The sequence below is a fragment of the Gossypium hirsutum genome, chromosome D11 (assembly GCF_007990345.1).
Source record: "Gossypium hirsutum isolate 1008001.06 chromosome D11, Gossypium_hirsutum_v2.1, whole genome shotgun sequence".
NCBI classification, from domain to species: Eukaryota; Viridiplantae; Streptophyta; class Magnoliopsida; order Malvales; family Malvaceae; genus Gossypium; species Gossypium hirsutum.
Genome location: NC_053447.1, coordinates 18,365,814 through 18,381,046, shown reverse-complemented (window position 1 = coordinate 18,381,046; position 15,233 = coordinate 18,365,814).

The window sequence follows — 15,233 nt, the reverse complement described above, 5'->3', positions numbered from 1 at the left end:
TTCAGGGAGATAGGATTGGATGCAATCTGCCCTCTGCCACTTCAGAGAGATAAGATCTTGAGATTTTAAACCGCCCACTACCACTTCAGTGAGATAGGATTACCGGCTTTAATCTGCTCCACTGCAACTTCAGGGAGAGAAGATTTGCCATCTTCAGTCTACCTCACTGCAACTTCAGGAGGATAAGACTTGCTTACTTAGTCTGCTCCACTGCAACTTCAGGGAGATAAGACTAGATGCGATCTGTCCTCTGCAACTTCAGAAAGACAAGATCTGAGATTTTAATCTGCTCCACCGCAACTTCAGGGAGATAGGATTATTGGTTTTGAACTGCTCCACTGCAACTTCAGGGAGATAAGACTTTCTATCTTCAGTCTGCCCCACTACAACTTCAGAAGAATAAGACTTGTAATTTTCGACCCACTCCACTACTGCTCAGGGAGTTAAGGCTTGGTGGCTTGAATCTGCTTCCCACTATCTTGGAAATATAAGATTTGACGTTCTCAATCTGCTCCGCTTTCGATGCAGAAAGGTCAAATCTGTTATTTTCACTGATCTGTTCTCTGGGGAACATGACCTGTATAGTGAACCTAATTATGCCTAATGAATAGGATGACATAAAAATGCATCAAGTGCTCCTAACTAGACATGTGTGAATGACATTTGAATGAATGTAGAATGTCATTTTTCACGAATTATCATTTTTTTTTAGGTTTATTAAGGTTTTGTCGTGGACACCTTTTGCTTGGCTGATATTTCCAAAAAAGAACGCTTAATCAAACTGCCCCCCGTTGTGCACCTTAAAGCTCAACTCTCTAGGACGCAGAATTCGTACCATATTCTTTTCCCCGTGACTTTAAGAGTAGGAAATTTTGACTCTTCCCAGTCTTCTCCTATTGTAATTCAAGGATAAGAATTATGAAATTTGTTCACACCACTCTCAGGGTGTCCTGCTAAACATTCGTGCCCAAATGAGGAATTTCCTTTCTATAGAGGATTTCTTCCATCCCCATCAAGACTTTCTGTTGTCTCATTTGATATTTAAACAACCAAATATGAAAAAGCAGTCGTAATTTAGACTTCTCCTTCTTAGTCTCTTTAAACTTGGGGTGTTCTTAAATAATAACTTTGTTTCAGGTTACTAAATTATTTAGAAATTCCCAAAGTAATATACAAAACTTCTTTTGTGAAAGATTATTAGTCCATCAATCATTATTCTAATGCCACATGTTTGCACAAGAATCAAAAATAATGAGTAAGAGATGAATTAATTCAAGAATTTATTGATAGTAAGTGTCCTGAAAAGAAAAAGTTTTCAAGAACAGGAAAGAAATGAAGTTTTTACAAGAACCAAATAACTTGGTACAAATATTATGAAGACTATGTGCTTTGGATATCGCCGCTTGAACTTCTCTAAACAAGCCAAGAACCATTCTGAATTTAACATGTGTTTAGGGGATCTACAGTACTTTGTTAATGCCCCCAAGACGTCGTATATCCCTTTATTGTTGACTTCAGCAAGGTCACCATATGCCCCAATCTGACAATGTTTGAGCTGCTCTTTTCGGTTTTTCAACTCAAACCCCATTTGGTCTCAAGGCGGCCTTTTCAGGTTTTCCCCTTGGCCTCTCCCTTTTTTTTTTTTTGGAAATCAGAGCGCCCTTTGCGGGTTTTCACTTTGATTTCTCCCTTTCTTCAAGTGAAATATTTCTTAACCGAGTCTGAATTTACAAGATTCAGAAGATTTTTGCCATCCATTTCACTCAAAATCAAAGCGCCACCAGAAAAAGCCTTCTTCACAACATAAGGTCCTTCCCAGTTTGGCATCCATTTCCCTCTGAAATCTTTTTGTAAAGGGAGGATCTTTTTCAGAACCAAATCCCCTTCATGAAATTCTCTGGGACGAACCTTCTTATTGTAAGCTCGCATCATTCGCTTCTGATACATTTGGCCATGACGAATGGCTTTTAATCTTTTCTCTTCAACCAGGTTCAATTGATCATACCGAGATTGGATCCATTCGGCTTCATCCAATTTTAACTCAGTCAATACCCGAAGAGAAGGAATTTCAACCTCAATGGGTAACACTGCCTCCATTCCATAAACCAAAGAAAAAGGTGTTGCCCTAGTAGAAGTCCTGACAGATGTTCGGTAAGCCAAAAGGGCGAAAGGTAACTTCTCATGCCAATCTTTGTAAGTTTCAGCCATTTTTGCCACGATTTTCTTGATATTTTTATTCGCCGCTTCCACTGCACCATTCATTTTCGGGCGATACGGTGATGAATTATGGTGTCTAATGTTGAATTGATCACAGACTTTCGCTATTGTACTGTTATTTAGATTCAACGCATTGTCAGATATGATCCTTTCAGGCATTCCATATCAACATATAATCTCCTTCTTCAAAAACTTGCTGACTGCTGACTTCGTGACATTGGCATATGAGGCCGCCTCTACCCACTTAGTGAAGTAATCAATATCCACAAAAATGAAACGATGTCCATTAGAAGCATTCGGTGATATTGGTCCAATAACATCCATACCCCACATGGAGAAAGGCCATGGAGAAGTCATGACGTGAAGAGGAGAAGGAGGCGCGTGTATTTTATCCCCATAAATTTGGCATTTATGGCATTTCTTGGCATGATTGATGCAATCTCCTTCCATGGTGGACCAGTAATACCCGAATCTCATAATCTGTCTAGCCATGGTGAATCCATTAGCGTGTGTTCCACAAACACCCTCATGGACTTCTTCTAAAATTTCCTTGGCCTCTACAGCGTCCACACATCTTAATAGTACTCGATCTTTTCCCCTTTTGTATAGGATCTACACATCTAAGACATAATCAATAGCTAGCCTCCTCAATGCCCTCTTATCATTCTCCGTTGCCTGATCCGGACATTTGCGATTCTTCACATATTGCAGTATATCTTGGTACCAGGGAGGATTATCATTCTCCGCCTCCTCAATGTTGTAACAGTGGACTGGGATCTCATAAATACTAATTTGAATAGGTTTCATGTCATCTAATTGATTCACTTTAATCATGGAAGCTAAAGTAGCAAAAGCATCTGCCATTTGATTTTCTTTTCGTGGGAGATAACAGAAGGTAATGTTGTCAAACTATTTGATCAATCCCAAAACCAATCTCCGGTAACGGATCAATTTAGGATCTCTCGTCTCCCATTCCCCTTTTAGCTGGTATATTACCAATGCCGAGTCTCCGTACACCTCTAATGTCTTGATTTTCCGCTCTATGGCTGCTCGTAGACCCATGATGCAAGCTTCATACTCAGCCATGTTATTAGTGCAATCAAAGTCCAATTTACTGGTGAAAGGATAATAATCTCCATTCGGAGACACCAAGACTGCCCCAATCCCATTGCCCAATGCATTCGATGCTCCGTTAAAGCTTAATCTCCAAGAATGATTCTCTTGGGGACCCTCTTCAGCACTTTGTCACATACATCAAATCTTCATTCGGGAAATTAAAATCCAGAGGCTCATAATCTTCCAAAGCCCTGCTAGCCAAGAAATCTGCTATCGCACTCCCATTAACGGCCTTCAGACTTACATATACGATGTCAAACTCAGAGAGCAAGATTTGCCATCTAGCCATTCTTCCATTCAATGCTGTTGACTCCATCATATACTTCAAAGGGTCTAATTTTGAGATTAGCCAAGTCGTATAATAGAGTAAGTATTGCCTCAACCTCTTGGTCGTCCAAATCAGGACAGAACACAATTTTTCGATAGGCGAATATCTCATCTCACAATCAGTGAATTTCTTGCTGAGATAATAAATCGCCTTTTCCTTCTTTCCTGTAGCATCATGTTGACCCAGTACGCATCTCATAGAGTTGTCAAACACCGTTAAATACAAAATCAAGGGTCTGTCAGGGCTAGATGACGACAGTACTGGAGTGTTAGATAAGTATTGCTTTAGCTTTTCAAAGGCTTTCTGACATTCTTCATTCCAAACATCAGGATTATGTTTCTTCAAAAGGTAAAATATGGGATCACATTTCTCGGTCAACTGTGAAATGAACCGAGCAATGTAATTCCGTCTTCCCAAGAAACCGCGGACTTCTTTCTGGGTATGTGGTGGCGATAAATCTCGTATTGCCTTAACTTTGTCTGGATCAATCTCAATTCCCTTTTCACTGACTACGAAGCCTAATAGCTTTCCTGATCTGGCTCCAAATGTGCACTTTGTCGGATTAAGCTTGAGCTGGAACTTCCTTAATCTTAAGAACAATTTTCTCAAGACCCGTACATGTTCCTCCTCTGTTCTGGATTTGGCAATCATATCATCAACATACACCTCGATTTCTTTGTGCATCATGTCATGAAACAAAGTCACCATGGCCCTCTGATATGTTGCTCCCGCGTTCTTTAATCCAAATGGCATCATCTTATAGCAAAATGTTCCCCATAAAGTAATGAACGTAGTCATTCTCATATCTTCTGGATGCATTTTTATCTGATTATATCCTGAGAACCCATCCATAAAAGAAAACAACGAAAATCCCATTCTATTATCCACCAGCGTATCAACATGTGGCAATGGGAAGTTGTCCTTTGGGCTTGCTTTGTTCAAATCCCTGTAATCGACGCACATTCGTACTTTTCCATTTTTCTTAGGGACCGGGAGGATATTAGCTACCCACTCAGAATATTTGACTTCCTGCAAAAAACCAACATCAAACTGTTTCTTAACCTCCTCTTTTATTCTGAGCACAATATCAGGCCTCATTCTTCTGAGCTTCTGTTGAACTGGTTTGTAACCCTCTTTTATAGGTAAGTGATGCACTACAATGTCAGCACTCAATCCCGGCATATCCTAGTATGACCATGCGAAGATATCTTTGAATTCATGGAGTAATTCAATAAGGTCTCGTCTTGTTTTTGCGAGAATTTCAGTTCTAATTTTCAACTCTTTTCCCTTCTTCCAGGCTCACAACTTCTACTGTCTCTTTGTGAGGTAGGATTTGCTTTTCCTCTTGTTTTACCATCCTCAACAAGTCCAAAGATAAACCACTATCTTTGTCACCTTCAAAGTCATGTGATCCCTCTAGACACATGTTTCGTTCAAAAGGGCACTCTGAGCTCGTAGCAGTGTCATTCACGTCATTGATACACAGAGACCTATTATGGTTACAAAAGAATGTATGAATTTATGTACAATTTATTTATGTAATGAAAGAATATATTTTAGGCGTATGAAAGAATGAAAGGATATTTACTCGAAATAATTGCAAAGATGTATTTTATTAAAATAATGATTTCTAAACATAAGCCTATTTCACAAAAGAAATCTTGTTATTTCTAGGCTAAAACAACAAGTTTGTTCTGAATATTACTCTGAGACAGTTCTAAAGACTTTAGGTATTTCTTCAGCAGTCCAATTGTCTAGAACACTCCCAGGCTTATAAGGACGAATGTCTAGCCAACTTCTCTCTTTATTCCCAAGCTCATGAATGGCATTAATGTGCATATTTCCCAACGTCTCCTTGATGCTTTCCTCAACCGATTTCTTTCTCTTCTGATGAATGATTCCTCCAGATACGAAAGTTTTGGATATGTGGGGAATTTTCATTGGCTCCCACTTAGCTTCCTCCCCATTCAAACGCGCCCTTCTTCTTTCCTGCCTTTTTTCTCCTTCTTCTTTCCTACCTTTTTTCTATCTCCTTCTTTATTTGTCCTCTATCTGGCTTGTATCCTAAGCCAAAATGATCTTACTTTTCTTTCAGCATTGGAACCTCAGTCTTCCCTTGAAGATATCTCCCCAGCCCTCTTCCGGGTAAAGCTCCTTTTCCTACCAATAATTGTAAACCCATCTCTGTGGTTTTGGATAATTTTAGAGCCACAATTTTGCTCCATTCAGGAACAAATGCCGCATTTACAAACTCCAAAGATCGAAATAAGCATTCAACTGACTCATCATTAGTCTCCAAGTACGGCATCTCATTGGATACAGTTGCTATTATATCCTCTTCGGCTTTTATTGTCACTAGCCGACCATCTGACACTAACTTCAACATCTGATGTAATGATGACGGAACTGCCCCTGCTGAATGTATCCATGGTCTTCCTAATAAGCAATTATAGGAAGGTTTGATGTCCATCACAATAAAATCTTCCTCATAAACTGTTGGACCAATCAGTAAGGGTACCTCAATTCTTCCCATAACCTTCCTTTCTGTACCGTCAAATGCCCTCACTACATTTTGACACGTTTTTATGTGTGAACTGTCTATAGGTAGCCTGTTAAGTGTGAATAACGGCAATACATTCAAAGCTGATCCATTGTCAATCAGTACTCATGGAAAAATACGCCCCTTGCATCGTGCAGTGATATGCAAAGCTTTGGTAGATCCCATGCCCCCCGAAGGTATTTCATTATCATTGAAAAATATGAAATTATCAGCACTAATATTATTGACCAACCGATCTAGCTTACCGACAGAAATATCCTTGGACACATAAGTCTCATTTAGCATCTTCATCAACGTATTTCGATGCACTTCTGAATTCAATAGTAAGGACATTACAGATATGCGGGCCGGTTGTTTATGCAACTGCTCGACGACATTATACTCACTATGTTTTAAAATTTTAAGGAATTCCACAGCTTCTTCCTCCTTCACTGGCTCAACTACTTTCCCTTTTTGCTCCTCTATTGTAGCCTCTTTTATAGACTCTGGATTGGTACTCACACACTGGCTCTTTGCCGCCTCACTTCCTGGGACAGTCGTATTGCACTCGTAGTTCCATGGGACCTTCTTACTGTCTTGGTAAGGAAAGGTTGCAGGTTTCTTTATTATGATCTTTGGCATTGTTGGTGCTCTCACCTCATCCTTCTTGGGTCGCGAGATAATGACCACAGGCTGCACTATTCTTGGAACCTTCGAAGCCTCTGATGTGCAAATGCTCCCCTCCTCCTTAACTTCTTCATAAAACTCCATCTCCTTGTTATCCATCAAGTCTTGAACCAAGGCTCTAAATTCTGCGCATTCTTGGATTTTATGTCCCTCCTTGTTATGGAACTCATAGTAATTTTCCACCCCTTCAACGCTTCTCTCTGAACTCGGGATAATCAATCCCCTTTTCACCATATTTTTCCAGACCCACCTTAAAGGAATTTTCACCTCCGATATGTCTTCCTTGATCTTTCTACCCATGCTCCCACCTACCATGTTCACTCCGTTGTGATCAGGTAACAGATTTTCTGTATTGGGCGAATCATCCAATTTTACCACGCCCAAGCTTATAAGTCTTTCAACCACATTTTTGAACATCGTACAATGCTCTATAGAATGCCCTTCAATTCCCGCGTGATAGTCGCACCGTGCATTTGCATCGTACCACTTGGGGTATGGAGGCTGCAGTGGTTTCAAATGGAAAGGGGCAACCACGTGTGCATTGAATAGATTCTGATATAGCTCCCTATACGACATTAGAATTGGCGTAAATTACATTTTTTCTGTATTTTATCTTGTATCAGATCTCTGCTTCGATGATCCCTGCTGATTAACAGCCACTTTTCCCGGCTGATTCACTATAACTGTCTTCAAATACGAACTCGTGTTGTTAACCCCGTTCTCTTTCTTCTTCGAGGTCGTCCTTCTGCTACTTTCTCCAGCATCTATTTTCCCACTTCTGATAGCGTTTTCTATCATCTCGCCATTCATAACTATGTCGGAAAAACTTTTAGTAGCGCTTCCTAACATATGTGTAATAAATGGTGCCTTCAATGTGTTGACAAAAAGCATCGTCATCTCTCTTTTTAGAAGAGATGGCTGAACTTGGACAGCAACCTCCCTTCATCTTTGTGCGTACTGCCTGAAACTTTCACCAGGCTTCTTCTCCATGTTCTGCAGAGTAATTCTATTAGGTACCATGTCAGTCACATGGCTGTACTGTTTTAAGAATGCCTGCGCTAGATCTCTCCATGAATTAATCTGGGTACGGTTCAATCGATTGTACCACTTGGATGCTGCCCCTGTGAGGCTATCCTGGAAGCAATGTATCAGCAACTGGTCATTATTAACGTATCCAGTCATCCTCCTACAGAACATAGTAAGATGTGCTTCGGGGCTACTAGTCCCATTGTACTTCTCGAACTCTGGCGTTTTGAACTTGTGAGGAAGTACTAGACCTGGAACCAAGCTCAATTCTCTAGCATCAATTCCGTGGTAGCTCTCAGTAACTTCTATTGCTTTAATTTTTTCCTCCAGCCATTTATACCTTCCCTCGAGCTGCTTTGATAATTCATCATTTATTTTTTCCTTTCCAACCGTCTCATCAAAATCAGGAAAAGCAGGATTAGCAAAATTGGCACCGGGATTAGAGCCTGATCCCATCTGGAAATTTATTTGCGTTGTAGCATCACCCGGAGGATTAATGGTAACAAAGGACCTTCGCGAGCACATCTCAACTTGTTGGGGTGTAAAGTCCAGAGGATAGATAAGTCCCTCATTGTCTCATTCTTCAATATTGAGCACAGAACCTTTTCCTTTATCAGTTCCTTTATTGAACCACTGAGTTAACTGAGCCATCATACTCCCTTGAGACTCCATCATTTTGTCTATCATCTTTTGCTGCTCATTCATTTGCTTTTGAAGCAGCTCCTGCATTTCCTTTTAAATTTGTTCTAATCTTTCCATTTTTTTATCCATATCCTTGGTTTTTGATCGAGTACCGTAGTGGTGCTTGGTAGGTTGGTTGGTTTCCAGATTAGCTGAGGAGTGATTTAGATTAATTAGAATCCCTTAATGTATTTATTAATGCATATGAAACATTACAATGCATGAAATGAATGCAGAAAAGGCGTCAATTTGAATTTAATTCCATATAAGAAAACTTTACTAGAAATTAAATTCCTTTACATAAAATGAATTACAAATACGACCTTGCCCTAGTACCCAGAACTCTAATCTTTCTAAGTAACAAAGCCAATTCTTGCCCCCGATCTGACTCTAATTCATACTTCACACTCAACGTGTCAGCTTGTACTGCTAAAGTCTGTATATGGTCAGCTACTTCTCGAATCTAGACTACAGCTTCCTCAATAAGATGATCTTTGCTTCTGACTTGATTCTGAAAATGGTGAAGCTGTTCATTACTATGACTCTCGTTTGCTTTCAAGTGCTTGATCTGGATCTCATAATTTTGCAGCTCCGTCTCTAACTCTTCAATTCTTTTCTCCATTTCTTCAATCTTGCTCAAGCTAGCTTTTAACTCTATCGTAGAATTTCGGCTTCGATACTGACGAAGAGATCTTTCCAATACAATCACCCTATCCTTTAACTTCCCCTTTTCCTTCAATTCTTGCAGATTGTTCTGAGTTGCACTGATATGCGTAAAGTCCCATAACTCTGATACATGCCCATCAGCCAAACTATCACCCTTTTCTTGCTGCGTTGTTTCAGACCAAGTTCGAACAGCCGCATTATCCTCCACTTTATCAAGAAACCCGCTTTCCATGTTAAGCCTTCTTTCTAGCAACTGAATTTGAATTGACGCCTTTTATGATGAAATAAAATGTCATGTCATACAAATAAAACACCAAAAGTCAGTATAACATAGTAACACAAGATATAATCAAGAAATAATGAAGATCCCTAATTGGATATCTACTAGGGTTTAGTATGATTCTACTTAAAGTAGATTCCTAAGGTTCACTATATGTGGTTTAGCTTCTAGAGTAAAGGTACCCGAACCAGCAGATTCCTCAATCCTCACCCATTATAGGCCCCTATGGCTGCACGGAGATGAAAAATCTCACGAAGACATAGGTACGGATGTATCTCGAAAGAAATCCATACCCTACACGGAGGTAAAAACCTCACGAAGGCATAGTTTCTCACTCCCACTTAAAAGGGTAACATTGTTCAACTCATGAAATGTATAATACAAACAATGTTTGAACAAGAAGATAATGAATGCAAAAGGATGTCATTAGTTTTTTTAAAAAATATTTTCTCGACCATAAGACAAAAATTAATCAACTTTGTGGCTCGACTTTCTTTAAAAAAAAACTTTCCACAGTGGAGTCGCCAAGCTGTCGAAACCATTTTTTTGAAAACAAAAAATTTTAGGCTGTCAACTTTAAAAAAAATGAAAATTGGGAGTCGCCACCAATCTTTTATTAAGGTGTGATTGGGTCACCTAAAACGACTTTGGTCTACGAATTTTAAAAAAGCGGGTCCGGAAGTCAGTTACGTATGAGGAAGGATTAGCACCCCCATTACGCCCAAAAATTGGTACCTAGTTAATTAATTAATGTCTTAAGGTCGAAAATTTAAAAAAAATAATCTTTAAAAACTTAAAACGTTGCATATTAAAACCCTTTTCAATTCAGAGAAGCAAAAAATGCCACACCCAATACGTTAGGGCACAACATTCTAATTTCCCCCAAAATGAATTAGGTCAGAATATTTTTACAATAAAACTTTAAAAGAACATCCACTCATCCAAGATTTAAGAAATCACACCCAATACGTTAGGGCACGATCCCTTTAGAATCCCAAACTCAGAATATTTCCTTTATTTTAAAAGAACATCCACTTATCCAAGATTTAAGAAACCACACCCAATACGTTAGGGCACAATTCCTTTAGAATCTCAAACTCGGAATATTTCCTTCATAATTTTAGAAAAAATCTTCATTTCGAGAAATCAATGCGCCACATCCAATACGTTAGGACACAACGTATTGAATTCCCAATAATGAGCTTTTATTTTAATTAAAAGAATATCCATTTTGAAAAAGTTTGATTTTAAAAATCGAGTAAAAAATGTAATGTTATGCTACATTAAATATAAATACTATGATAGCATAGAGATGTTGCAAATATATGAACAAATGAATAACGAATGACATATAATATATCAAATAAATGCACAATACAAATATATAATAAATGAAATTACGAAGAATTAGAAGCATACATCTGAATTTTCATGTAAAACTTTGATTTATAAAATTTATAATGTACTTATAAGAACATAATAATAAAAAATTATTAAATGATGTCAACATTATTAAAATAAAAAAATAAAAAATATGTATACATATAAATATGAATAAAACTTTAGTTTTTTTTTAAATATAAATGCGCATAAAGCGCATACATATGTTTTTATTTTAATTAAAAAAATTTACATTATTAAAATTAATTAAGAAATTAATTTTAAAAAAAAACCAAATTGAACAGTAATTGAAAAATTTCGGGGCAAATCCGTGAATAAATGAAACCCCAAAGACTAATTCGAACACGCGAATTACATAGAGGGGCTGGAAGGGAAATTTTCCCTTCTCCTCTAAAACGACGTCATTCACCCTAGGACGAAATTGAAAACAATAGTAAATTAACGGGAAAATTAATAAAATAAAAATTTAATTGCAGAAAACATTAAAAAAGCGGCGGGGCTAAAAGCGCAATTTGCCCCACCGCTAAAAACATGCGGATCCTAGGCCGGGTCGGAGTCGGAGTCGGGTCGGCCTCCCCAAAACGACGCCGTTTAAGGCATCTAAGGGCTCTCCAAAACGGCACCGTTTTGGTACCTTATATAAGCCCCCAACATCTCAAAAAAATCATTTTCAAAACCAAAACAAAAAAAAAACAAAAAAACTTTTAAAAGCCCTTCCCCTTTTAGTTCGTCCGGCCAAAGGTTCGGTCATCGGCCACCCGGCGCATGCGGTGGCCGGAAAGCCGAAAACCTCAGATCCGACCCTCTTAAACCCCTTAAACCCAAATCTAGCCCCGAAATTGCCAAAATATTAACAGAGAAGGCCCAAATTTGCGAGAAACCTTTCAGTTTTTGGTCGTCAATCCTCGGTGACGACTTCCTCGGCCATCAGCGGCGGTTGGGCTTCGAATACAGGTCGTTTCTTTCTTTTCTTTCTATTTATTTTCTTAAAACATACATAAAAACAGTAGATTAAAAAAAGAAAAAATAAAAAATATCAACCTTTTGATTCGATTTTTTTGCTCTCTATGTTGCGAAAGTAGTAATCTTTTTTATTTCTGATTTCGAAAATCCCCCGGATCCCTATTACAGTGTTCTAATGGCCTTTTTATAGCCATAATAATAAAAGAAATAAAGGAACAAATCTCCTTCCGATTTGATTTGCCAATATTTGATTCCCTTTCCATTTTTTCTATTTGCTGTGCAGGTATGAAGATCACGCTGCGATGCTTGGCTGCGGCGCTTGAGAAAGGCTGCGGTTTACCCTAGAAACCCTAGGGCTTCTGAAACTACTTGGGCCACTGTTAATTTTGGGCTTATTCTATTGTAATTGCGTTTGAATTAATTGGGCCACTGCTTTGTTTTATTAATTGGGCCATTCAGGCCCATTCGTAATTCAAGATTTTTAGACCCGGGCAAAATTGGGTATTTACACATATTTGACCCATACTTTATTTAATAATTAAAACACAATAAAACTCTAACCAAATTAGATCACTTTTAATTTGGGCTAACCTATTATGATAGTAAATAATAACATGTAATTACTTTTATTATATATGTGATGTCCATATTTTCCAACAATCTCTCACTTGGACCACACTTATATAGACTAATTCCTTTATAATTACATGTCATTATATAACCTTATGAGCTCAAAATTTTACTATCATATCCAAAAGGTATTCCAAACAATCTCGTTCATTAATTATGCTAACATAGAACCAAGGTGACTTCCGTTACATATATTGTAACTAAATCCATCTCTGATCACATATATTAACACAAACAAATGGCATAGATCAAGTATGGATGTGTAGCATGGATTACATGCAATATGATCTAAACATGTCTTTTTCCAACTGGTCCTCTTTAAACTTAAGTGAAGTCAATATCAAAATAATAAACAGAGTGAATAAACTGAATACTTTATTTCTAATCAGAAAATAACCAAATACATAAATGTCTGAAAACAGACATAAAACAAATAAAATATAAACTCCCACTAAATCATGATATCATTAAACAATGTAACACCCATTGGAGCAATGTGCTCATAAAAGACCTTGGGTGGTAAACCTTTTGAGAGCGGATCCGCTATCATGGAGTTTGTCCCAATGTGCTCTATGGATATTTGACCATTTTGCACTATTTCTTTCACAACTAGGAACTTTATTTCAATATGCTTTGACTTAGATGAACTTCTGTTGTTATTAGAATACAACAGTGCTGACTTATTGTCACAAAATAATTTGAGTGGTCTTTCTACATTCTCCAAAATGCGCAGCCCTATGACAGTTTCGCAACCATATTCCATGGTTTGATGCCTCATAGCATGCTACAAACTCTGCTGCCATAGTGGACGAAGCTACAAGTGTTTGTTTAACACTTTTCCAAGATATAGCTCCTCCAGCTAAAAGGTAAATATAGCCTGATGTGATTTCCTGCTATCTTGGCTCCCAACGAAATCAGAATCAAAATACCCTATGACCTCCAAAAGATCTGATCTCTTATAAGTAAGCATGTAATCTTTTGTTCTCTGAAGATATCTCATAACCATTTTAGTTGTTATCCAATGGTATATACCAGGGTTGCTTAAATATCTGCCTAACATCCCAACAATGTACGCAATATCTGGACGTGTACATACTTAAGCATACAACAGCTGATGCATAGGAAATCTTTAGTATTTCCTGAATTTCAAGGTTACTTTTAGGGCATTGAGTAAGACTAAATTTGTTTCCTTTAGCAACAAGGGTGTCACCTGGTATACAACTTTGCACGCCAAACCTTTTGAGTACTTTATTGATATAAATCTTTTGTGATAATCCAAGAATACCTCGAGATCGATCTCGATGTATCTGAATTCCTAAAACAAAAGAGGCGTCCCCAAGATATTTCATCTCAAAATGCTTAAATAAAAACCTCTTGGTTCCATGTAATAAGCCACATCATTAGCGGCAAGCAAAATATCATCGACATATAGAACCAAAAATATGTACTTACTCCCATTGAATTTGTGATACACATAATCATCAACAATATTCATCTCAAAATCGAACGAAACAATTATTTGATGAAACTTGTGGTACCCTTGACGGGAAGCTTGTCTGAGTCCATAAATGGATTTTATCAATTTACAAACCATATTCTTTGAGTCTTTTGACTCAAATTTTTTTGGTTGCACCATATAAATTGTTTCTTCAATGTCACCATTAAGAAACGTAGTCTTAACATCTATCTGATGTAACACAAGATCAAAATGAGCAATAAGCACCATAATTATCCTAAAAGAGTCTTTCGATGAAACTGGAGAGAAAGTCTTTGTAAAATCAATTCATTCTTTCTAAGTATATCCTTTAGCTATAATACGCGCCTTATACCTCTCCACATTACCATTTGCATCCCTCTTGGTTTTAAATATCCATTTACAACCAATTAGCTTTGCACCTTCAAGTAATGGGATAAGTTCCAAAACTTTATTGTCTTGATAGACTTATACTCATCTTTTATGGCATTAATCCACTTTTGAGAATTAGAACTTTTCATGGCCTGATGAAATTTGATTGGATCACCTTCCATCATTCCATTATCATCATCATTTTCTTGGAGAAATACAACATAATCGTCTAAAATAGCATTTCTCATTTCTCTTGTGGACCTCCTTAGTGGCACTTGTTCTTGAGGTTGTTGAGTTTATTCTTCTGGAACAATTATCTCATCTTGAATGAGGAGTTGTTCAACATTGTCTTATTGAGGTTCTAAATTCACTTCTTGATCAATGATAGGTATGAGAACCTGAACATCGCCAAAATTAATAGTAGGAATTGAGTTAGAATCTAATTCCTCCTCAAAAGTAATGTCTCTAACCTTATTTCTCTCCCAAACTCAACATCCTAAAAAAATGTTGCAGTTCCCGTCTAAAAAATATTCCTTATTATGGAATCATAAAACTTATAGCCCCCAAATAGCTCAGAATAACTAATAAATTAGATGCTTACTGTTTTGGAGTTTAATTCTTTTACATGTGGTCTATAAGGCCTTGCCTCAGCTGCACATCCCCAAATGTGAAAGTGCTTTAGACTAGGCCTTTGACCTGTTCAAAGCTTATAATGTGTTTTTGCAACTACTTTATTGGGTATTCTATTCAGAATGTAAGCTACTGTTTTTAGTGCTTCTCTCTAGAAGGACTCAAGTAAGGTAGAATGAGCAATCATGCTCCTTACCAAATCCTCAAGTAAGGTAGAATGAGC